Source organism: Temnothorax longispinosus, chromosome 1 (assembly GCF_030848805.1).
Source record: "Temnothorax longispinosus isolate EJ_2023e chromosome 1, Tlon_JGU_v1, whole genome shotgun sequence".
NCBI classification, from domain to species: Eukaryota; Metazoa; Arthropoda; class Insecta; order Hymenoptera; family Formicidae; genus Temnothorax; species Temnothorax longispinosus.
The window spans coordinates 11,359,521-11,385,392 of NC_092358.1; the positions used below are offsets into that span (position 1 = coordinate 11,359,521).

General features: G+C 43.0%; 1 protein-coding gene and 1 pseudogene across 3 annotated transcripts in view; one reads left to right on the top strand and one right to left on the bottom strand.

The window, feature by feature from the left end:
- Window positions 1–25,872, top strand: part of LOC139823365 (lipase 3-like) — a 167,654-nt pseudogene that overhangs the window by 120,214 nt on the left and 21,568 nt on the right.
- Tsp26a (Tetraspanin 26A) overlaps window positions 1–25,872 on the bottom strand; it is a 116,236-nt gene that overhangs the window by 79,346 nt on the left and 11,018 nt on the right. The window lies entirely within an intron of this gene.

Sequence of the window (25,872 nt, forward strand, 5' to 3'; positions counted from 1 at the left end):
GTGTCCGATTGCAAAAGGAAAGCCGTCGCGTCGCGGGAAAGCTCGCTATATATTTGATGCAAGAGCGATCGACTCTCGCTGTCTCGCTTCCGTAGCGCAATTATTCGATAAACATTTGAGTTGAGACCTATTTTGATGATAGAAGAAAAAAATCTCGCTAGGTAAATTTGCTCGTTAATGAATTTGCTGCCAAATAAAAACGGTGTTTCTTTTTTTTAGTAAATGCACTCGTATTTTTAAGTTACAGCGAAACTGTTATTGCTTTTCGTTAATAAACATAAGTTTGTCTTATTTCAGCGATTCTACAGAAACATTTTCGGTAAATAAAAGTTTTTTTTTTAAATTCTTTTTTTGCTGTGCATTTGATAATTTACAAAGTTTCCTATAGATAGAATATACGTTATTCCAGAGAACCTTTCTCCCCGTGTAGGATACCCACGTTGTCCGGCTTGTAACTTAAATTAGAACGAAAATAGTCTCATGAGAAGTAATGGCAAAACGACAATGTGCAACGTTATTATATTGTACAACGTAACAATATATATATATATATATATATATATATATATATATATATATATAAGCCAGAGAGCGCGGTGTTATTATCGCGATGTCGTCATACCGACTGCAATCCCATCGACGTGCGCCCGACTGCGGCAACTGGCTGGCAACAGCAAGATAACAAGATATGTGCCTCGAATCGCTAATGACGTAAGTTCAAACTTGGCAAAGCGCATCGAAACGGAGACGCGAAGGTGTGCAGCGGCAGCGGGGGGCGGAAATTGGCGAGAGGGATGGATAGTCGGTTCGCTGCTCCGGCGAAATTGGCGATCTAGGTCAGTCTTTGATACACCGTCATATTGAGCGAACAATTAAATTGGAAACCTGCGTCGACGAGTCTTCCAGGTCGCGCGAGGCTTAACCCGATTTCAGCAGCCGCGTCGTCGGCGGGGCGGCAGTTAGATACACATATATTCCTGTGCCCGTGCATATTTTACACCGGGTGAGAAATTGGAGTCGAGCGAGAGAATCGAAGCCGCGAGCGAGCGAGCGCCCACAGGGGCGACGATAGATTCGGAAGGGGATCGAAGGGGATGGCGAAATATCGCGGCTTGATAAGGGGACGCGATTAATTACACGTTGGAAATTAATTGCCAAGCCAGCACCCCTTCTGCGATCCTATTCTACAGATACGTTGTACGTACCCATTGTGTGCGAGACGCTATGATATCGCGGTTCATCGCGGCGCGCGGCGCGGCGTCCGGCCATCCGCCGCACTAAGTTTCGCCGTATCACTACGTTGATAAAAGGAGCGGGCAGCCAGGCTAATTTTTGTGAGTGTAATGTGTGTGTGTATGTGTGTTGTGTGTGTGTGTGTGTGTATACATGTATGTGTGTGCGCGCAAAAAAGTGGCACTCCGGTAAAAGCGGCCGCTTACGATGCTATAAAGAGAACTTTTCTTTTTCTTGCACGCCAGGTAGCGCAATTTCGCACGCTTGCAAAAGTGTGCGCCTGCGTTTGCAGGGAACACACGCGCTAAAGGTAATGAGTCATGTAAATTAGAATTGAAAGAGTGCGGTGGCAATAAGAGGACGTCTATGCGATTTTGTAGTCTTGTCAACTTGCATTTTTCCAGCAAGTTATCGTAATTTTTATGTGTAAACCGTAATTAACGTACTTCGCATTTTTTCTAATAATACTAAAATCGTGATATTCCGTAGGGTAGATTTCCTTCTCGAACTGAAATAAAAACGGCTATCGGTATTTAAAGCACATCGGTTTTTTCGCTCTTCGACGCTTCCGTCGATGGCGGAAGAACGAACTCTCCGCAACCCCGCTTAAATTTCCAATTAAGATTCCTGCCCGTCCCGGGCGAAAAAAAGCGTCGTCGTCGAAACGACGTAAGAACGCGGCTCGCGCGCGTGTTCCGCTGGAATTCAGCGCGGAAAAGAGCGGCGCAAAAAGACTTTGCCGTGGCGTCAGCAGGAACGCTCGTCGAGTTATTTCTCTAACGAGCTTGAAAGACAATAGGGGTTATAGCTCTTCTGTAATCCGGCTGCCGAAGCGTCCCGTGTCACCCTCTCAAAGGCCTTTTACGCGTGCTCTTGTAATTAGCGGCTCGCGAGAGAAAACGGTTGGCTGCAGGCAACCTCCGCTGGAACTCACGACAAGCGGGGATAGCCCCGGGATTTTCTCGTTCTTCCGCGTCGCAAGCCTCTTCGGGAAGTGGAAAGCGACCAGCGCGGGCGGTGACGGCATGGAACGTCGCATGGGATCAGAACGAAGTGACCGAGATAGAAATGAAAAACAGTAATATATTTTGCAAAAGAGCTTTTAGAAATGTCACTTTCAGAACGCTTAATCCTCCCGCTCGTACCACAGATCTCGTTAAGCTTTCGGTTACTGTGAAATTTACGTGACCTTATTTTGGAAAAAGATATTCAGCCTTTCTCATCCCATTTTGTAGTAATAAGTAAACAACGGCGATGATGCGAGAAGACAGATATATAATACTATATCATCATCAAGAAGTTTTGCAAGCACGCTAATCGTTATTTCGACAGTTTTCCTATTAATTTCTGGTGTAATAATTGCACATCTCGGACATACGATATTTAAAATGCTAATCTCTCTTTCTTTCTCTTGCCCCTCCTTCTTTTATCTAAAGTTATCAAACGCATACTATAGAATCGCTTCCCGTGATAGTTCAGTTTATCTCGTACTAACATCCGTTAAACTTCGAGCATCTTGTGTTACAAGATAGAAGACGATATAATATCAAAAGTATCAAATTGCTTGACAAGGAAGGACGCGCTCGCAATAGCAATAGGTCTAATTAGCGAGAAGTGAAAAAGACATAATATTACATAATATGATATTTGGCAATACTTATTACAAACTATCTCTAATAGTTGCCCGCAATTGTTTCCCCCGGTAATTGTACCCGACCGGTTTCGCGCGTCTTCTAATTAGTGCCGCGTTGCTAGAAAACTGCGAAGGATTTATGCGCTGCTCTGCCCCTTTCTCTCCCCTTTCGCGCTTAATAACCGCAGACGCGAAGGAGGAAATTGATGGAAGTGAGAGTAAAAGCGTGCAATTACGGCGATGGCGGGTAAAATAATAATCGTCCGCCGACGGGGAGAAATACCTACGCGATTGTCCGATACGCTTAAAGCCGAACAACGGGCGGTGGAGAAAAGCGGAGAAGACGTGAATGTGTCTTTTGAAATTAAAAATTTATTTTGCTATTAATTTAAAAAATTGATTTAAAAAATATAATCTTTCTTTTTTTATATTCATACTATAACTCTAATTAGTCTAAATTGCTGGAAGAATCCTTAATTAGGAACTTAACCGTCTCCGCGAAGTTTATCCGAGCGATTGTAGAAACGCACTGTACGTAACGCTGACTGATCTCCCTTGATTAACTTTTCGCATTTCGGTTTTTTCGCTCGCGATCGTTAAGCAATCAATCCTCATTGGGCGTTTTTATTAGCACCTGAAATGTCGGCGCGATGCGCGCACCAATAAAGGATCCCTTTCGCATATCCGCGTGAAAGGCTTTTCCCATAACCGCGGAAACAATGATCTATTGTCTGCGGGCCGATACGAAAAAAGAGAGATCAAAAAGCGCGAACACTGGATACACAGGGTGTTCTATCGTTATTGCCGAACGTTTTCGATAACAGATCGAAATCAATCGAAAATTAAGATATCTTTCACAATCAATTTATATGTCACGAACTTTTACCAAGATCTTTTCGTTCTCGATAACAATAAATCTCTGAGGACTTGCTGTTAAAATATTTCTCATAACAAATATATTCGCGTCACAGAATTGATCTTCTGACAGCATGCGATTTTACAAGACAACGATATGTCATTTATTTTTATCAATTTAAATCTCATATTTTTCATGTAATAATTTATATAATTTAATAAGAGACATTGCAGAGGAATAGAATATTTTTTAAGCACGATTTCAATGATGTTTAATTTTAACAGTACCTAAGTAATCGTTTAACTTTAAGTGTCTTTGGTAACCAGGCCGATCATCCAAGTTTTCGTAGAATAAAACCGATCGCAAATTTGTCCAAGTATTTGTCATTAAAATATCTTCCGGTAACGGTGGGCCACCCCGTAGAAGCTACCGATAGGAAAACCGGGGGAAAATGAAAGTTCGGTCTAGCGGGATGACGACGGAAGAAGGGAGGAACGAGGGGGACGAGCAGGCTCTGCAGAGAGGATAAAATAATTTCCGGAACGTCGGAATGCGGAGTACTCCGATGGAAGTGGCGTTCTGATCGAAATCCGGGATGAAAGAGGACAATTATTGACGCAGACTAATTTCACGAATCGAGCAACGCGCGGCAGCGTCGAAAATAAAAGAGAGGGAGAAAGAGAGGAGGGAGATAGAGTGGAGAGATCCTAAAGAGAATGGCAGTTATCCCGTCGATTCTCGTGGGGGATGAGTAATTGAGATAGCTGCGTGCTTTTTCGGATCGGCGGCTTTAAAATCACCGATTATCTTAAAAATGTATTTTCGCCGGAATTATATTTTTTCTTCTCATCGCCTTATGCATTAGTGATTCTCCCGTTTATAGAATAATCGGGGTGACTGAACATTCTAGTTAGAAAATTTTCGAAGTGTTTTGCTTCCTCATAGAGGAAGCTTTGTTTTCGTAAATTCGTGTATGAACCTTTGATTGCGAATAAAGTTGGCTCTAATCAACCAATTTAAAAGAATTATATATAAAATAGGGGTAGAAGAAACCAAAGAAAAGATTGTTTTTTGAGTTTTTGATGTCAATATGTTCAGTGTTCTAAAACGTCAAAATATCGCATTAAAAAAAAATGTCCGTATGTATGTATGTGTGTGTGCATGTGCCAAATTTACCGAAATTTTTATAACTCCAAAACTAATCAACCAAAGCTTAATGAATTATATATGAAATAGGGGTAGAAAAGACTGAAGAATATAATAGAATTAATAAAAATTGTTAATAATAAAGGGGTTACCGATTTCTGTTAAAAAAACAACCAAGTTTACTGAAATGTCTGTAACTCAAGAACTGATTAACCAAATTTTAAAGAATTATATATGAAATAAGGGTAGAAAAGACTGAAGAATATAATAGAATTAATAAAAATTGCTAATAATAAAGGGGTTATCAATTTCTGTTTTAAAAAATCTACGTGATTTTTTTTATAGATAGAGTATCATTAAAGATAGGTTGGTGTTGAATTTAGCAAGGATCGGTGAAGGGATTACCGATTTTTGGCTATTTTTAGAAATGTTCGTGATTGCTCTAATTTCCGTAAATTTTGAGATATCGAGCTGAATTTTTTTTTTATGGATAGAGTATCATTAAAGGTAGGTTGGTGTGGAATTTGGCAATGATCGGTGAAAGGCTTACCAATTTTTGCCTAAAAAGTGTACAAATTATACATGTAATCTTATATACAAGGTATCATTAAAGGAAGGTTGTTTTGAATTTGATGAAGAAAGGGTTACTGCTTTCTGCTTAAAAAATGTATAGGGTAGACCGAGGTGAATCGGATTACTAATTAGCACGATAAAATAGCTCGTTTGAAATAAAACACTAACAAAAACTGTCTTAAAACTTATATTGATCCGATTCGCCTCGATCTACCCTAAGTTATTTGATGGATAGAGTATCATTAAAGGAAGATTGTTATTTAATTTGGCGAGGATTGGTGAAGAGATTATCGATTTCTGCTTAAAAAGTGTATAAGATGTACATGTAATTTTATATAGAGTATTATTAAAGAAAGGTTGTTTTGAATTTTGCGAGGATCGGTGAAGGAGTTACCGATTTCTGTAGAAACTTGCACATTGCTTCCTCATAGTTTTTAAGTGTGCAAGTAGAAACTTGTACATTGCTTCCTCATAGTTTTTAACTGTGCAAGTAGAAACTTGCAAATTGCTTCCTTATAGTTTTCAAGTGTGCAAGTAGAAACCTTTGCTCACAAAGCTTTCTCTATGAGGAAGCCAAAACATATAAATACTAATAATTATACATTGAATAAAATAAAAGCTTCCTTATTCTACTAGCCTCTCTTTCTACTTGCACACTTAAAAACTATGAGGGAGCAATGTGCAAGTTTCTACTTGCACACTTTTTTTCTTTTATGTATATGTCATCTTGTTGGATTTTTATAGGTAATTTGTTCTAGCAAGTGGGTGATCGAGAGAACTGTGTATGAAACGTTACAACAAAATTGCAAGAAGAATATCCATTGTACGATTTAATGTTAAAGTCTAATTAGTCTAATAGATTGTTTAGATTTCGTATTTTACAATTAATTAGGGAAGAACGCCATTTTCAATTACGACTGAGTCTTAGAAGTCTTAATAATATATTATATACCTACATTAATAACATCTTATTAAGGCTTCCAAGATCCAGTCCTGATCGAAAATGGCGTTCTTTCCTAATTGATTATATATCACAGCGGTTTTACTTATTACTTATCATTTCGTGTTTTAATTTACAACCACCAATACTTAGCTCACAATCGAGTAAATCGGTTTTTAAAGTTTGATCTATAGCGCTCATAGGAATACCGATTTATGCAACCTGGCACCTTCGCTTCGCCGTAGAGCCACGTGAACGTAACGATAGCGGCATTAATGCAATCAGGTCAACGAGATCGGGAGATCGTTTATATTCGCTCGTGAATGCAGCATACGGCGGAAGAATCGACGGGATAAGCCCCGGAGCTTACGTTCTCTCCCCGTCGAAATCGCAAGGATCCCCCGGCAAGGAAGCCGTTCGCTGAAAATTCACTCGCACGGGGAATACGAACAGGCAGCAGAAGGAGGAAGAGGAGGAAAGTGTGCAAAAGCCGCGGAGCGAGGGCGGCAAGTCTACATAACCCGAGCCAGTCAAGTGTCATTTTGACGACTGTCAACAGCGATCGCGATTTCGCGATGGTAACAGTCGGCTTTCGCTCGCGCCGCGCGCTAAGGACAGACGTGACAAGCAGTCGTGATATTCCGAGAACGTGGCGCCTGGATATCTCGACCAGAGAGAGAGAGAGGGGGGGGGGAAGGAGAACCAGAAGGAGGACGAGAATGCCGAGGTGGATGGGAGGCTGAGAACAGGATCCTTGAGAACGTCTTCGCGAGACGGCGTCCTCGCGCATGAGGACGCTGGCTTATGCTACTCCATACGGACCGCGTACGCAACCAGCCAAGCACAAACTTCGCACACGCACTCCTGATTCAACAAAAGCGAGCGGCTGACGTTCAAATCCGCCGAAATTGGATTTTAACAACCATCCTACTCACCTACCCATCCGCGAGGCGAGAAACTATATGCAGGCCCATACGCGCGGTCGTTCACTTTCAAAATAAGCGGCGTGAGTGCAATGCGGGCTGAAAGCTCGTGAAAACAACGAAATGGTTTTACTATAAAGTATCAGATGAGAATATAGAAATAATCGAGAGATACAGACGAAAGACATTTTTCTTTCGAGTAAGTCTATCTAAAAACTTGCAAATACATAAAAAATAATAAAGATATCTATTTGACGAAACAAAAATGCATTGAAGAGATACAACAATTTTGACGTTAAATATTTTAAACAGCTTAGGTAATTACACCTAGAGCTATGATGCCGAACTTTTCAGGAGATTTGCGAAACTTTCAGGGACGAAGTTGGGTACGAGAAAAGTTCACGAGAGCTCGTTGTTGTTGCGTTGTTGTCGGTTATTGAACTTCCGCAAGCCTATCGTCACATAATGCGGGAACGTGCGGACACGTGGACGACAGTACAGCGTGCAGCGGTGCAATGTGCGCCAGAGCGCGTGACGCGATTTTAATCGGCGCGATTTGCATCGCCGCGTTTTCGACGCACGCGTGACGCACCCGGGCTCTCGACGGCCATATAAATGCTAATGGTCCAGCGACGTGGCCGGATTCGCGCGCCGCGTTCCGGTTACACGTTACTGTCACCGTGCCTCGCCGCGCCGCCGCTTTCATGTCATAATCCGATTCGCCATGTGTTGCTGTCCTGAAGCGAGCGGACGGCGGAAGAACCGCGGGCCCCGCACTGCATCCTCGACAAATGCACGCAGGGTGCAGCGGACCGCCGCGCCGCGCACCGCGCCGTCCGTGCCAATTCAACTAGTCCGCCCGTTACAATTAGCAAGCGCGATCAAACTTGCACAATGGAACACGTATACAGTTGCTTGCCCCGCTGCTGCAAGATTTAACAGCTCGCCCGAATAGCTTAAGCGCCGTCCTAATCTATCAAATTAGCGACTCGATGTGCGATATTCGTTGTACGACTGCGCGGCGCTAGGTTTCTTAACGACAAACAAATTAAGAAACAATTTCGTATCAACGAGCGCAAAATAGCGATGTCACGAAATAATAGCGAAAGTCTTAAATCTTTATCTTAACCCTCCGTCTGTATAACGTGTCTGTATAACGGGTTTACAGCGTCCGAGTCAAAATGATATCTGCTTGTAACTGTAAAACTTGCAAGCCTGATGCCAGAAAATATCAATTAAACGATGTTTATAAAAATGACTAAAAAAACCCGTCAACTACAATGTAGACAGACGTTTTGTGAATTTTTTCAGATTTTTTTAAAATATTTTAAAATAGGGAAAAATAGCTTCGAACGTGACAGACCCATGTATACACTCCGAGGGTGCAAAAAAAACATATACAGACGGAGGGTTAAGTATTATTATCGATGATTAATTAAAAATCTATTTGGTTTTATCTTGGAAAATCCATTAATTTGAAACTTGCAGCATTTTTGGAGTTTGTCTTTGAGCGCCCATTAAAAGGTATACCGTAAAAAGGGCGTCAATTTTTTATTTGTTCTTACGTGTTCTTATATTTTTGATGTCTTTGAGGTTTGCGTGCATTGTTTCGCTGTAACGGTGGCACTCGTCCGACACGAGCGTTCCATTGCTCGACGAACGCAAGAGCTAACGTCGTCACGTAGGGCCGTTACTTAGGCGAAGCGACGCCCGCCTGGATATTACGACGCGTTTCCGGTAGCGGGTAGTATCCAGGCGGCGCGATATATTTTCTCGTGGATGTCGCGCATCGCAGTTTCCCCGGCAAGTCGAACGAAATGGCCGGCGCGTCGCGGTTGGTTATCCCTCTTTCCCGATATCGCTCGCCACACTGGATATACACGGTGTACCAACAACACTATAAAATACCGACGGCACGTAAATATACCTTCTTGTCGCGTGACGGGGGAGGCAGGAGGAGCGCAATGGTATATGTACACCGAAAGACGAGCATTGGGCATAAATTATCGCCGAGCGTTGATTCATCCCTCGCTCCGGTGATTTGTCTGTCCGCGAAACCAAGGAGAGACACCGCTCGAGATGAGACCTTTTTTGCTGCGACTGACTCTTAGAATCCCTCGCGATCGAAAGAGGGAAAGAAAGATCTCGCGCAGATACGCTGCGATGAAAAAAAATTGCAGGGGCGGACATCTCGGGAGAGAGGCAATCGTAGCCAAATGTGAAAAAAAAAATTCCGTTTCTGTGCTGCCAAATGTGAAAGAAGTCTTCTTTTCACACTGAGCGTAAAAACAACGGTCCTATATCCTTTAGTTGGGGGACTGACAATCACCGATCTTCTTATATAACATAGATATAATAATTGTTGATGAGATAGTAAATAGACTGCAATTAGATAAATGTCCCTCTACGAAAGAAATTTCAGGTTTAGATATAAAAAATATAAAGTACGCGAATAAAAATGCAGACGAAATAAAATAAAAAATACAGAACTTCTATTGTGCAATTGAAGTTTTCTACGGCTTTCAAATGACTGACGATAAATCTACTCGGACTCGCCGATGACGGACGAGCAGCCTTGACACCGGAGAAACGTCAGGGTCAGTGGCGTCGATCACGTTCGCGCGAGTAAGGCGAAACTCACTTAAAACTCATTATCATCAATGCTTACGCAAACACTTTTATGCCTCAGCTGCTCCGCGAATGGCTGCGTTCTTGAACGCGAGGTAACTAAGTAATGCGCGGATAATCGCTGGGATAACTAGATTCGTGGAACCTCTTTCCCAACTAAATTGTCCCGACGCCGCGCCGCGATTGGCTGAATCGTGTAATTTGGCGAATTGAATGGACGATGATGTCACTGAGTATTATGCCAATCGCCCTTAGACCCGATAATATCAAAATAGAATACGCGCGAGTTGAAGTCTAAATTTAAATCTCGAGATTACTGAAATTTTGTAATTGGGCCATTGCCGCAATCGGATTTCGTTGGAATTCATCGAAATTAGTAGGAAAAACGATTGCTAAATAGAGAGTTGAAAAAGACTGACGTTTTTAATTTCACGCGTTTTTTGACAACGGTCTCTTGTTGAAACGATTCTATTAAAACGAGTTTCGAAAAGCGATGATGCAGCCGCTCGTGTATTACACCAAATAGCCGTAATATGAGCTCCCTTTCCATTCCGCGGTGAAATTATCGAACGTGGGCCGGCCGTTGCAAATATTATACAAAACGTTCCGTTCAACGAGGTGGAATACGACCGGCGAATTTCACCGTTAACCCTCCCTCCCCTCCCGTGCTCGTCCAACTGAGCCGGTTTTTGCCCTTTCACCCCCGCGTATCGCTCAAAATTTTCCTGACGTTTATGCGTACAAATGGCGTCGTATACACGAATCCGGCGTAATGTAATCGCTCGAACTTCCAGCACGTCCCGCGCCCGAGATTGACGTTTCGACGGAAATGGCATTTTCCATTTCGAAATTTTGTTTTATTCGATTCCATCACGCCCCGCGAATACGAAGGAACCGTGAACGCTTTTACAAAATCTTTCGCGAACAAACACAATATACTATAACGAGGTAACAATAAGAAATTCGTCCGGTGAAGTTGGCACATTTAGTTTCTCGATTCTCTCTTGTACATACAGAATATTATACAATCGACATTTTACAGAGTTCTGAATTTATGTAGAGTCAGTCGAATCGGGTCACGTTAAAGTACTAATTGCACATTAAGGTAAGGTAAATGTACTAATGCCGGGACACTTAAGACCTATGTCTGGATATCTTTATCATTTTAGTTTTTCAATAAGGTTTTTATATAACGCGAATTATATAAAATCAAAGATAAAAATATAATACAAGAAAAATATTTTTATCTTTGATTCTTTGATTTTATTTCGCGTTATAACTTATTTAAGGACTAAAATAATAAAAATGTCCAGACATAGGTACGTGTCCAAGCATTGGTACATTTATCTTCCCAATTTTCTAATTTTTTTGATTTTCGAATCGACACTTGGGAAAGCAATAATGATCAAAGGAAGGAAATGGAATAATGATCAAAGAAGCACAAGAAGCGCGAAACATGTGTGATCTGAGCCGAAGATTTTTGTCACGAGGAGAGGGAGGGGGAGGGCCGCCCGAGATGAATCTCAAAGGAGCACTTCTTTATCGTCGTTGGCGCAGTGGTTATCGATTTGAGAGGGACGGAAGAGCCCGATGGGAAATGTTCAGGAAGGCTCCGTAGGTGGATATTACGAACTCGAGCGTGACACACAATCGCGCACACCGGCGCTTTTGAGCGATGGTATTGCCGCGCCGTTACAAGGTAGACAATCTGATAAGTACATGGATATGCCATCTCGGAAATGGATGGTAAATCTGTGAGTAAGCAGAACACGACCGTCGAGAGTGGGTTAGAGGCAGCAGGGCCCTTCCTGAGGGGGCGACGTTTATGCGGTTTCATAGCGCATACGTCACCGTTGCACCGCGAATATTTCGTCGGTGCGGCACGACACGAGAAATTAATTTCGGTGGCATGCATTAAACAATCGTTGCCAGCAATTCCAGCGACGAGTCGAGAACCCTCGACGAGTTTCGACCCTCAGGCGTGTCATCCCTCATGAACCTTTCATGTGGAACGTACAATAATCGGAGACAAATTTTATGTATAAATTTAAGAAAATAGATTATACAAGGATCCAAAAGGCGTACAAAACAAAAATTACAATTATTGATAATCCCAAAATGTATTTAGGGTATTGCGATATACCAACTTGATTCATATCTTATTTGCTTTAAATCATTGTTTTTAAATATCTCGTATCATTCTTTATCTATTTTTCCCTGCAATAACTAGTCATAAATATTTTTAACAACAATTACAAATATCAAAGTATTTTATTTTGCTGCACAAACAAAATGTCCCGTGTAACGCGAACACACAAGCTTGAGACTTTTATTTCACAGAACTGCGGAAACTAAAAAAAGAAAAACGAGATTTTTCAGAGAGTCGTAGATTTAAATATAGGTACGTTCTGTGGTATCGAACAAGTAAAAATACTCGGTGCATCTTTCAGAAGTTAATATACATTCCTCGGTCTTCCGGCCGTGCGTCTTACTCTCTCCCACTTTTACCGTCGTCGCTTCTCGTATTATCTCAACGATGCCACGTGGAGGATGTAAATTATAGTACGTGACGGAAGAGCGGCGGGGATCTTCCGCGTCAGGATTTCCACGTAGTATTACCACCTCGTAAGTCACAAGTTAACTCCCCTGGGAAATTACCGGGGCGCGTCGATACCAATTTGCGCCGGTTGGCCCAATGAGTAATGCGCCCGGGTGTCGTATATATGTATCTCGTAGCCCCCGCGACGACGCACGCGATTTTGTAAACGCACTTGACGCGGTTTCCATATACCGCGCGGAAACGTCGTGATCTGCGCACGTGAGTGTCAACAACCGGACACTTTTTCTCAAATCGTCTTGCGCGCATTTATTTGCGACGAATGATCGAGATGTGCGATGTGCCTGAACTGATCTCTGCACGAGGCGTTCGTCTTACAAGGGAACGAAGGTATCAATTTAGTCCCAAGATCGCTCGATAGGGGATAGTTAAGGAATAATTATTTTCTAGAATAGCAACAGATGCGGAGATTAAACAGGAAATTCCTGAAATTCGCAACTTTAACGCAGACTTATTGGATACAATTTGTATGCAATTTCTGAATTGGAGTGTGGTTTATGCAAAAGTACCTTTCACGGTGTGCACAAAAAAAAAGATAGAATTACAATAAGTCTACATTAATTCAGAAATTTTTACCTTCCATTTTGAGCCGTGTATCTCGGCAACCGAGTTTAATCTCCGCACCTACTGTTCTGGAAATAATTATTACTTACTAATCCCCTATCGAATAATCTTGGTTCGCCCTTAAGACTAAATTGACACTTTCATACCGTTCCCTTGTCAAAAGCAACCAAAGACCATACATAGGCCTCGTATCGGTGCAACTGTACTTCGATATTCCGGGCACGTGTTATTCAAAATATAATCGTACATACATAGAAGAAGTAAAACATGTTTCCGCCACGTTGGTTACAATGCACAACTATCTTCATTGTGCAGCTCGCAACAATTGGCCGTCCGGTTTTTTTATTATTTTTTTTTTCCATGAACGAAACATTTGCCATGTTATGTTGCTGTACGAAGCTTTATTTTCCGATAACAACGGTATAGAGTTCGCTGTTACGTGCGCGGAAAATTGTAAGAATGTATATCGGACGGGAAAATTTCGCGGAGAAGGGCGCAGCGAAATAATGCTCTCGTAATACGTGGGGAAAAGGCAAAACACGTGCGGCGGCGGCGGCGATGGCGTCGATCGCGTGGTCGAGAGATTGCCGATATATATTCGCGGAAATTTCAATATTCGTTACAGCTCACAGAGATATACATTTACACGGCGCGTACTGGCATAATATTGATGTAAAGCACAATTTCCAGCTATGAGCTTTATGCGGGTCGAAATGTATTTTCTCTCCCGCTCTTGTTATCTCATTTTTCCGACATGGCGCGCCGCGTGTCGAGTTCGAATGAAAATTATGTCAATTGTAAACGCGAAACGGCGACAGTTTCACTCGCGTAATAATACCTTGGCGAAATAATTTCAAAGGTATATCGCCGCGCGCCGTGCGCGACAGCATGTAGGTACGGATTGTGCGTGCGCGCGAAATCGCGCGATCTAAATCCGATCGGTGGGATTAAACGAACGGAGAGAGAAATGGACACGGGTTCAAAGAGTTGATACCCCGTGACTAGTATTACATCGGTGTTATTACGTATCGAAATTTCAACTAGTTTGGTGCTGCGTCACGCAGTGAATGAGTGTACGGTTGACACCGTTATCGAAGTTTTAATCAACAAGGAAATACTACACATCGCGCGATATTAAATTACGACGGCGAGGTGCACGTTCTAATGTGAGTATACACTTTCCGATTGTTTTCGCGATTACATCTCATTGATTGGTCAATCAAAAGTAATTTCAGAGCGTATACGATATTAACATTTTATATCTTATATGGTTTTGTACAGGCGTGTTTCAAACGTCCGGCCTTAGTCGAAAATGTTTCGCGTTGAAGGATCGCCGAAATTATTATCGCGCAGGATAGATCGCGCTAGACGAGTTAACGGTTGGAAGAGAAGTATAACTTTAATTGCACAAAATTACGTCACGTGAGTAATTTCTAGGAGCGTCTGGGGCTCCGGGCTAATGTATCATATCGCGAGTAATTGCCGCGGCGCGGCGCGGCGCGGCGACGCGCGGCGTCCAAATGCTTCTGAGTAATGCGTCAACTTTCACGCGATAAAACAGCCTTGGCGGCAAATGCAAAATATGGGTAATCTCGCGCTCTTTTGTGCGCGAGAGAAACGGAGAAATGTGTGTCCTTACGAGCCACGGCGCGCAGCGGCTGCAACTTCGCCGCATGCTATATGTCCGAGACGGGTTGTATAACTACCGAAAAGCGTTATGCTTACGTATGGATGCGATGCGTGTCGCCGAACAGAAGAGCAAAAGAGATGAGGGAAGAGTGAGAGAAGGGGAGAAAGGGGAGAAAGAGAGAAGGAGAGAGATGGAAAGAGGAAGACCTCGTAGTCCTCGTACGCTACACGTGAATCGTGTCACTTTTGCGCCGCGCCGGAAGCTGGAACGGGCCCAATGGGAGTTTAACGAGGCTCGTCGACGTAGAAAACCGAGCCAAGAAATGGAGCATCTCTCGAGTGTCAGCCACCCCTGAGAAGTTGCCCGCTACTACTGCTACTACTTTTTCTTCTTCTTTCATCGAGAGTGAGACAGAAAAAGAGAGAGATATGCCTCCGTCGTTGTATTACGTATTCACCGTCGACGAATTATGTGCGACGCGCAAATTATTCAACGTATCTTTACTTGGCGACCTTTACTTGCTTCAAATAAACGACTGCTCCGACACGATTTTGATAAGTTCCGAATATGCGGAGCGATTCGAGATAAGAGACACGTACACGTTATATTGATTACGATGATTTTGGGACATTCCGCATAAATGTGGGCGTACGAGAACAATTTAATTTCTCGTGCAACCTTCGCTCGCGAGGAATGAGGAAACATCGTTGCGAGCTCGTGCGAACGGTTTCGATCTGATATAGCAGTCTCTCGTTGGTAATAATCGCCTCTTCTCTGCCAACGTGATCCGGAATGACAATAACGGCGTGTATTTCTAATGATGTAGATGTCGAGATGCGATACGACGCCTACTTAGTCTTCGCAATAGAGTCTAGAATAATCAATCAGCCTCAGTATTGCGAGTTGAAAGAAGCGTGTCTCATTGCGTCCACGAAATTCACCTTGTCCCGATAAAACTCGCCTACGCGCGTCTTCCGATGAAATTAACTGTTTCTCGCGTTTCCCGTTGACGAAACGTTCGTGGGAGGATCAGTGTCCGTTCTACTAATACCGAGGATCGCTCCCTCGGGTATTTTGGTATTTTTATAAACGGCCAATTGAGTTTCTGAACTATTTGCGCAGTTCAATTTCGTAAGTGTAAGATAAAAACGATGTTATACCGCTTGGAGAGGGGTTCTATAAGTATTATTGTAATATCGAAAATCTGATATTTTTGTTTGAACGGTAAGAAAGTCTTTGTTATAATACGATGGGGTGAGAACAAAGCGTTTCTCAGCCTCTTGACGATGTTAAGGGTCGGCCTCTCGACTCCCTGTCGTTTCCAGACGCGAAATTCGCAGTCATACCACGTTTCGGTGGAGAAAGGGGAGGGGGGAGTCCAAAAAGCCCGTGGACCGTACGGACGGAAGATGCTACTTTCACGATAAATCTCCGAGGACGCAATTAAGCCGACCTTAACCGCAGCGTTGCGTCCCGGCGGCGGTCCGTGAGACTCCCGAATACATTTGCGATTTCACGACGCGTAAAAGTCAGCACTCGAAGGAAATTTAATTCCGCTGCTTGCGCGAAGCTCGGAGACTTTATAATAGCCGAAAAGCCGCGATGCAGCGATGGTAATGATGTAATTTCGAGGTGTCAGATATCCTTAGCAAAGTTGCTGTTGTTCGAGGCGACAAATAATGTATGCATAATGCTCTCTATAATAATCGAAGAATTTATTTTCAGATATTCTCTTTAAAATTCGTATTTTCGGAAAATGGAGAGTATATAATGCGCAATACTGCGGGAATCATTTTATGTAACACAATCTTCTTAAAATAGATTTAAATATTTCAACATGTTTCGAGGTAAAAAATGGTTTGGATTTAAATAAAAAAGCTTTGATATTTCGTGTATAACCACAAATCACTTTGTACAACATGCTAATTTATACCTGCATTTACGACTGAATTTATATTAAAGTGAAATTTATAGTAAAGTGAATACACGTATTATATAATGGATATGTAGTATCTGTTTACGATTCCTGCAAAAACCTTGAATATTTATTCGTACTTCTAATATGTCACTTCTAATATGTAAAGTATTAAGGAAGTGTATCTCGCATGACTTGTGATAAAGGCCTCGCTCGATCCTTGCTATCATTATTCTGTTATTAATGTTGGCGTGCATTTGAAATTATTGCGTTTCAGGATATGTAGGTCGTCATAGAGAGTAGACAAAGCCAATGGCTTAAGTAAATCAGCGTAGAACGGTATATAGAGAGTACTTTAACATGGTGCACGATAGAATCTCGATTATTCGAACAGCCATTAACCGAGTGTTTGATTATCGGAACATCCATTAGCTTTACGCTTGATTATCTAGCGTACATTCATAAGTATCACGTATTATATACATGCAGGAACAGAAACATTCTACATAAATATCCCGCTCTTTTTTCCGCTGAAATTATAAATATTTTCTAATACCGACAATGGCTTTTAAAATCTTTACCGGCATACATTTTGCAAAGAGGATTAAAAACGTAGTTTTATTTATGACAGGAAAAATGTTGGAAAATTTAGAAGTCTGCGAAAGTTAATGGAGCGGAGGTAATTTGGAAAAATATATTCTTTTTCAATTTTTGTATGTCTACGTGAAACAGTTTGAACTATTCAAGTGGAAATACGCTGCTTTGCTTGCACAGAAGAGCTTTCTGAAAATAGTGCGCAGTGTTTAAACAAACTATTATAATATCTCTATTTGTGTTAGCGAATACGCCATAAACTTTTTAACTAGGTTTCTCTGGTGTTCCCGCAATATGCGCCTCATTTTATGACATTTATCTACTAATGAAGGAGAGTGAGATTACTTGTATCATCGTGACAGTTTAACACTTAATTACAATTTGTACATCTTCTTTTAACATGAACCGTTATCTGTTTTCTCATTATCGTTCAGGTTAATAGCTCATGATAGATGTCGAGAGGACGTTTCAAATCACTTGAGTGGTCGCGAGGTAAATTTTACGACACCGTTTTCACCGCCTTTTGTAGTTTCGTGCCTGATTAGGATGTACGTATACACGTATATCGTATAGTTGAAAAGCGCTTTAACTCGTGACATTAATTTATCAATGAAAATTGGCGTAAAGTGTCGGCGAGGAACCGCTTGTAAGATCAAGCGGCTCGCTGATAATTCGCGGACAATCACGTCCGACGACAACACGCCGTCTGCAAGCCAACTTTATTTATTAATTATCAATTAATATTTACAGTTATCTTCGTTAAGATTGGTAAACAACAACGCGCAAAAACCTAAAATAAAAGAGATGTTTTCCAAAGTGACGCTGTTCCGCAAAACATCTAATTTTTTCAAAGCCAAAGTTCTAAAACGAGATATTTGTTCGTTTTTATTCTACCGCGATTGTATTGTTCGTCGTGATAATCGCCGTAAACGAAGTTTTCACTCACGAATTCGAATTTCCTTCCATTCCGCGTCCGAACGCCGGCGGCGGGAACGCGAATATTAATCGCGAGATTTTATTGTTCGCGCGTTGTTTTTGAAAATAATCCCACCACCCGTCTGTGCGCCGTCGACAGGGCGTTTACAGGGGTGGCGCCGAGAGCAGAGATAGAGGGTACGGTGAACGAAGGGAAGCGAAATTTGCGTTAAGGGGTTGCGTTCATCGGGACTAACGCGTGACGTGCCGGAAAACAATGGAATCGCCTGAACGGCATTGTGCGTAACGTGCAATATAATCGCGCGTGCACGAAACACGCAGCCGGCGAGGGATCCCCCTCGACCCCGCTAGCTGTGATGCGCTCTAAAAGCTAGTTAGTGAGCTTAAACGAAATAATACACCAAGTTCGTTCTTCTTGAATTCGCTATAATTAAATAATTAATTGCACGGGCATAATTAATGGTCGTACAGTTACATTTAATGCGTACGAAATAATTAGTGGCGAGGGAAAAAAAATACTAATGAGCCTGTCCAGGATAAATACAGAGCTTTTCTTGTGCCGTAATTGACGGTTTACAGCAGTTTTCTTGAGAATGGTAGATCGAAAAGAAAAATAAAATGTGTACGACATGACATAAACAGACCGTGACATCCTGACATAAAACTACATGTTAGACGACAACAGTTTCTAGGTTACAAGCGATTCAACTTCAAGGGTCTCTTCTAGTCCAGGATATTCTGGGAAACATTTAAGATACTCGTGCGGAATATCCTGTATAAGCACATCCGACAACTACGTTTCTTCTCGGCGCGATTATTCTGTACGGGGGTTGGGGGTTCAAGGGCGAATTTCCAGATAAAGGGTATAGAGCGCGGGAATGTTCCATTTCCGGTCCCATTATGGCGAACGGCAAGTGTCATCCACGTGCATCATCGTGTATCAAATGCTATTCTTTCAGGGGGAGGATTCGCGCGACGAGGTTCTCGTTCATAGGGGCCGAAGGGAGTTTTCCCTTTGTGAACCCTATCCGCGGCATTCAGCGACCGCTTCGGGAGCACCAACAATTGAGGACGCGGATGCAAGAACAGCGTAAGTGCACTTACTCTCCTTGCGCGTCCGAGCGCGTCGCATTTAGCCCTATACGTATCTGGATTTGACCTACTTGCGGAGAGCGCATTCGCTTAATAAAAGGACTGGCCGAATCGTGTCGAATTGCGGAGACAGAGTGCAGCGAAAAAAACAGCATATCGTTATACATATATAGTTATTGTCGCCATATAAGCGTCTGAGTTCACCTACCGCCGACGGATCTACTCGCCCACGTCGCGGCGTCGCCTTCCGTTCGAGGGTTTGATAGACGATATAAAAATGCGCGAGACGATAATCTACGTATCGCGAAAGCGACGAACGTAAACAAGGATATTAATTAAAATGAGAGAGAATTAACTAGTTTCCCTTACTCCCCCACTCCCCCCGCGTAACAAACGCGGAGTCGGCGTAATTATCGATGCGTCGATGTCCATCGTCCATCGTTATTGCGGTGTCGTCACAGTTGCGTCACAAAAGATCGAATACCCAATTAACGGAGAAGTAATGACGCGTTGTACGTTAATAAAATCGTCCGCCAGTCGATGGATGAGGGCCATGCCACGTCGAAACGACGACGTCCCACCGAGAGGAAAAGGATCGGCCGAAGACGACGACGATGACGACGGCGACGTCGACGACGGCGAGCATCCATATTTTACCGTCGTTTTATTATCAGAGCTAAAACGTACATCCGGCTTTCATGAATATTGGATTACCGAGTGTGTAGTGGATACTAGCGAACAAGAACCGCAAGACGTAAACGTCCTGAGAGTATGGTAATTCCGCATATCGATTTATCCTTTTTACGCTCCCGCCTTCCCCCCTTTCTCTTCCCCCCTTCCTCGAGTGGATCACGAAAGTGCCTGTACGCTTTTATGTCGCGACTAGAACGATGAGATTCCATTACATCTTCGACCGAAGTTTACGTCGAGTAGGAACACGTCCAATGCATGATAGTCCACCGCCCAAAAAGGAACGTTTCAGCGGTAGGTTCTTGCAATTTTATTCGCGTATTCTCGTATCTTTCGTATTATTTTTTTTATCTTATTCGGAATAAGGTAAATCCCCCAAAGTGCTGCCCTTTTCGTTCGTATGACCAAGTATATCTCTATCTTTTTTGAGGAGGGACAGTGACAAAATATCTGCTTCCGTGGAAGAATAGAAATCGATCGATCAGTCTACGAGATAAAAATAAACGCAACCCTCGATCCCGTAAAGCTCAGCCATCTCTGGATTAGGAGAGCTTCGCCGCAAAAACAAGTCGCTTCTCTCGAGTCAGTCTATACGGCGAACTCGCTTCGAAAGTTTCGCCGGAGAAAACACACGGGGTGTTCCTAAATAAACCGGTAAAAACCAAAAGTCTATGATCGACCATTATCGTACAGGTACTTATCCCTTCTTCAACTACGTTATTACCATAATTGAGGAAATCGTTACGCGACTTTAATATTAACGATGCTTCATTAAAGCCCCTTGCACAATAGCTGTAGCTTTGTCGGCAACTTTGTCGCTGTCGCTATCGTTGTCGCTATCGCCTATTGTGCAAAGGGCTTTACCCTACCGCCGTGCATATATTTTTTTGTCGTAAAATTATAACTTTTATCCATCGCGAGGGTGGAAATGAGAATTTAATTTTCGAAAATAGCTCAAAATAATCGAAGCGATATTTTAGATTGAGTTGAATACCAAAGAAAAATTATATTTCTAAAAATTCTTAAACTTTTAAAAGAAGTATTTATATGCAGATAGAAAAAAAAATATATATAAATAGATAAAATGGAACGAGAGGATTTGAATTGACATTTTCCCATAGGAAGGACTTCTTGAACTATAAACTTGAACTATACTTCGTGAAAAGGTCATTATTGCGCCGAGCGGTTTTTATGGCGGCAATTATGCGTATCGGCAGAAACCGCTGCTGCTTCACTCGCGCGTGATAACCGGGGCATTAGCATCCTATCCCATCGTCGTCGTCGTCGCCGCCGCCGCCGTCGTCGACGGCGCGCACAAAGTTCGTTGCGTCACGCCGCGCCGTTCATCTCGCAGATCAAAGGCTTCCGCCAAAGTAATCGGGACAAAGGGATTACCTTGGTGGGAAATGCGTTTAGGATGCGTTCGTGAGCGTGGGCGGACAGCAGGATCGCTCTGTATAATGTTCTTCATGACATTTTCCGGTGGCCGGAAGACGAGTACGTTTCGCGCACGCATCGGACTCACGTACGTGCGCACGCACTCACGTCATTGCACTTATTCATCCGTGTGACTCACGACAAAGCGAGGAGGGTCGTCGAACCCCTTGCGCTCCCTCGCTCTCACTCTCTCTTTCTTTCCTTTTATAATATCTTTCTTTCTCTCTCTTTCTTTCGGTATCTCTTATGAGCTCGCTCGCAACTGTTGTGGCAACGCAACAGGCCGGTTTTCAAACAAATAAAGCTGTCCGAGAGAGAAGAACGCGCGATTTTCTACCGCCCAGTCCAGCATTCGTCACGCCGCAATAAAGACGAAGTGTAGTCGGCACGAACCGAGACGCGCGAGAGAGAATACCACGCTCATATTTATTAAAAAGAAATCTACACCAGTCGGAATTACACTCGTAACTAGCTGGCTTTTTCTTTCTACATCCGGTGGAATGCCGAAACGGTATTGTTTTCGCGTGCGACTCTAGATTAACAGCGAGGAAAAAATTATATGGATATTCATTTACTTTAATTTTATTTAATTTCGTCATCGTCCACATATATACAATAGTATCATATGTGAATCTGTCATGAAACATCAATCTCACCCTCTGCGTGCGTATATCCAGCGGTGACAATTATACAATGACGGGGAGGGGGAGATCTCTGCGCGGGAGGGATAAATTGTATTGCAGTCCTCGCAACGAAATGCATTTTGCACGAAAATCTCTTAATCCGCATCGCGAGACAAACGAGCGCGACGGAAACCGCCGTCCGTCGTCTGAACGAGGCAATTTAGCTAAGAGACGCTGAGTCCGGGAGGCTTTTTGAGTCGGGAAGGACGCTATATCCGATGCGCGTTAACAATGCACCAGCACACGGTGAATGCGCAGCACGCGAACTTCCTCCCTCTCATTTACGAAGGTAACGCGCCGTTGATAAAATACGCTCGATATTTCAGCCCCGCGTGTGTGTTTTCGCCTCCTCGTGGCGGTTCGCGGGAATGCCAGCGTTTAACCCGATCCCCCCCCCCCCCCGATCGCGCGCGCGTGCATTACGCTGCGCGGAATTTCGATATTGAAATTTCGGGCGCCTCGCGACAATATCATACGGCCGAAATTTGTTGCAATAATTACAGGGAATATTAATGAGGGGAGTTAATACGGAACGTATTCCGAAATGCCCTGGGCTCTTTGATGCGATTCGTCGCAATTCGATAGAATATCGTTCGGTTATACGATATATATAGGTCGTTGGTTACACATACAAACATACGCATATAGATTCACTGTGTGCCGATTAAATAATGAATCGCAAAAATCATTCTCATCTTCAACAGTCTGAATTTTTAATGTAATTATAACCAAAGAACCTATATACGTTATACTTTTTTTTTACTTTTTTTCACTAGAAGTTCATTGATATTAGAGAAAGACTATAATACGGTAAAATTTCAAACTTAGGTATCTGTTTTTATTTCGTTCGCAAATAATGCAAACGCCTCGAATAATCTCCGTGATTAACGATGCAGTTTAATAATTAACGCGGAGATAACGCATCTCCGCGTGATCAATTAGCGACGCCGCTAATTTCTCGATGGTGACGGCCCTCGACGTCGATTGGAAATTAATGGTCACCCTACCGTAATTAGTTGCGCGATCGGCAACAATGTAAACAATGCGAGCGCTCGCTGTGAATATAATAATTCGCGCGCTCTCGGGTCCCGGCGCGGATAGTAATTATCGCGAAATGTTTTGGATGCTGCGTTTGCGCGGGATATATACTTTCTGTCATCGCCGTTAATTCACGTTCGCGCGCGCGCGCGCGCGCGTCGCTTCGGCTCGTTATTTAGCCGGAAGGCGTTAATAGAGACGTAAATTGACCGACCGGCGGAGATGACCGAGCGGCGTCACTCTCCCCACGATAAATCGAATGAAAATACGCGTATAAGCGCGACAGGAAACGAATCGTTCCTTCCGCTTTCGAGAAGAAACGCGAGAGCATCGTCTGTCGAGTTGCGCGTCGCAACTCGCGCGAATCTCTCGTTTGATTTTATTTAATTGAATTACGCTGCACGATTTAAATTTATTGTATTTGCGAGCAGATTGGAAAATACTAATAAAACTGCGTTTTATTTGTCGCATGTATCTCTATTGAAATATTATACTTTTTGTTGTACAAAACGCATTAATTAAATTATGAATTTTACATGAGACGAAAATCTGCGTTGAGAGATTAAATGCGTTTTAATTTTTTTTAATTATACTGTTAATTATATTTAATTATATTTTATTTGATTTAATTATAATTGAAAACAATCTCATCCCCGACGACGGATTTAACGATTTGCATGAGAGTATGTCATACAATATGTATACATGTCGGCAACTATACCGTAACTACGGGCCTCTAATATCAGGTTACGTAATGATTAGAAAGCGAATCGGCGTTACTCCTTATCCCGATGTAACATTCATTCGAGTCGCGTTACGGGCCTCGTTCGCATACACCGACTGTATGCACGCGGCCTTTATTTGCGTTCTTAATTAGCATCGCTCATTATCCCGCGCGATGGGTGCCGATGATATACGGAGGACATGGGAGAATATCAAGCGCGGTTTCCGCTGTCCTTCGCCATGTTTTAAACTCCGTAAGGATTGTAAGGCGATAAATCACCTCTCCGTTGTTTTGGATGTTCTGGAAGGTTGTTTTGAAGATTCGCGCGATCGTCCCGCGATTAATCCGGATCGAGTCATCGATATTTCGAGTCGAAACTGAAAGTTCAGCGACGAAACCCACGTGGGACGGGACCCGCAAACGATAGCGAGACAGCCAGCCCAGGAACGGGTTTGCGGTCAGCGGAAGAGCAAAAGAAAAGAATTGCAAATCGCGCATGGGCGCGTATCGCTAAAAATAGGAATTACGTTTGTATCGTGTTTCCGAAGGGCAGATACACATCCCGTCGTCGCCGATGTCGTCAGTCACGAACTTTACGAGCTACCGTCGAAACCGCGAGTAGCGGTTGCAGAATATATGCACCGCGCGCGCCATTAACGCGGCATTTATGCTTTCGCCAAATTATACCTACCGCACCGCACGGCCGAGACCGTGGCTATGCGCGCTCGCTCGCGTATGATAAAAAGTATTATCGTCGAGCGTAATCGGCGTAACGATCGGTATAAAGTCCGCCGGTGCAGTTAGTCGTCGGTAATTGAAAGCTTTTAACGTTGGTTCCGCTACGATTTCATCGGACGCAACTTCGAGTTGCTAAATGCAGCCTCGCCGAACATTGTGATCGCTGGAATCGAACATATTTCTTCAGCGCATCTTTTTATTTCAGCAAAATAAACGAGTATCTAACGCTTTACAGATTGCTTGCAGATTAGTCAACATGAATTGGCAATATAGCAACTACAATACGTACAATGAGGAAATTATACGGATTTTTATAGAGATTCTACTCGAAAGAAGATATAAGATAGTATTTGGTTATATCCGAAATTAACTTTCAAGTTTATAATAATACGTTTTCGAATATTTGCCAATTTCAAAAACAAACGTGCAACCAGAGGATATCTATACATTTACTATTTGAGTTTCGAAATTATTTCAGTTGTTAATTATTCACCGTGCATCAGGACTTCAGAACAAATTTAAATACTAGTTTGTTTCAACAAGTCTATAAACAAGTACCTGATTGCAGCTTAATTAGCGCTTGATCATTGGCGCTTGCTATTAAAAACTCGGCGTTTCTGAGACTTCGGAGTGGAGACGGTATTTTTATGACGTGCTCTCAATCGGGCGACGGTGTTCAATTAGCAACTAATTACTCGCTTACTCGCAGCACGTCGATGAAAGTCGAGCTGTTTATGAGAAGAGAAGTACTCGTGTAAAAGCCAACGGCGTGGCGGCGGGCCCGGAGAGAGGGGCGGGGGGAGAGGGCCGCGTATCGCCCACCTGTTAAAGTTCTCATCGGACTTCGGAAATAACGGCGGCTCGCCGTTACTCCGCTAGCCCGGCGGAGTTAAAATCTGGGAGTTCGTTTTAATAATCTCGGCGTTGGCGGTGTAACGCGCGGCTCGCGTTACACCAGTGAGATAAGATTACAAAGAGCTGCACCTCCCTCCCCTTTTCCCCTTTTCTTCGAGAGAATGTGCGGGGACCGGCTGGCAGACTTCCGGCGAGAAGTTTAATTCTTAAAATTGTTCCCTGAGTAGCCGCTTGTTAAGCATCTCCTCTCCCCCCGTTCGCCTCCCTCCTTCCTGCCCGCATCCTACAGACTGTAACTTCGGCGCATTCTTTATCAAAGTTGCAACAGAGGATGGGTAATCGTAGCGCAGTGGTCTTTCAAATTTTTGCGCTACCGCGACTTCGCGCCTTGCTCTATTATTTCTAATTAATTTTTAAAAATATATAA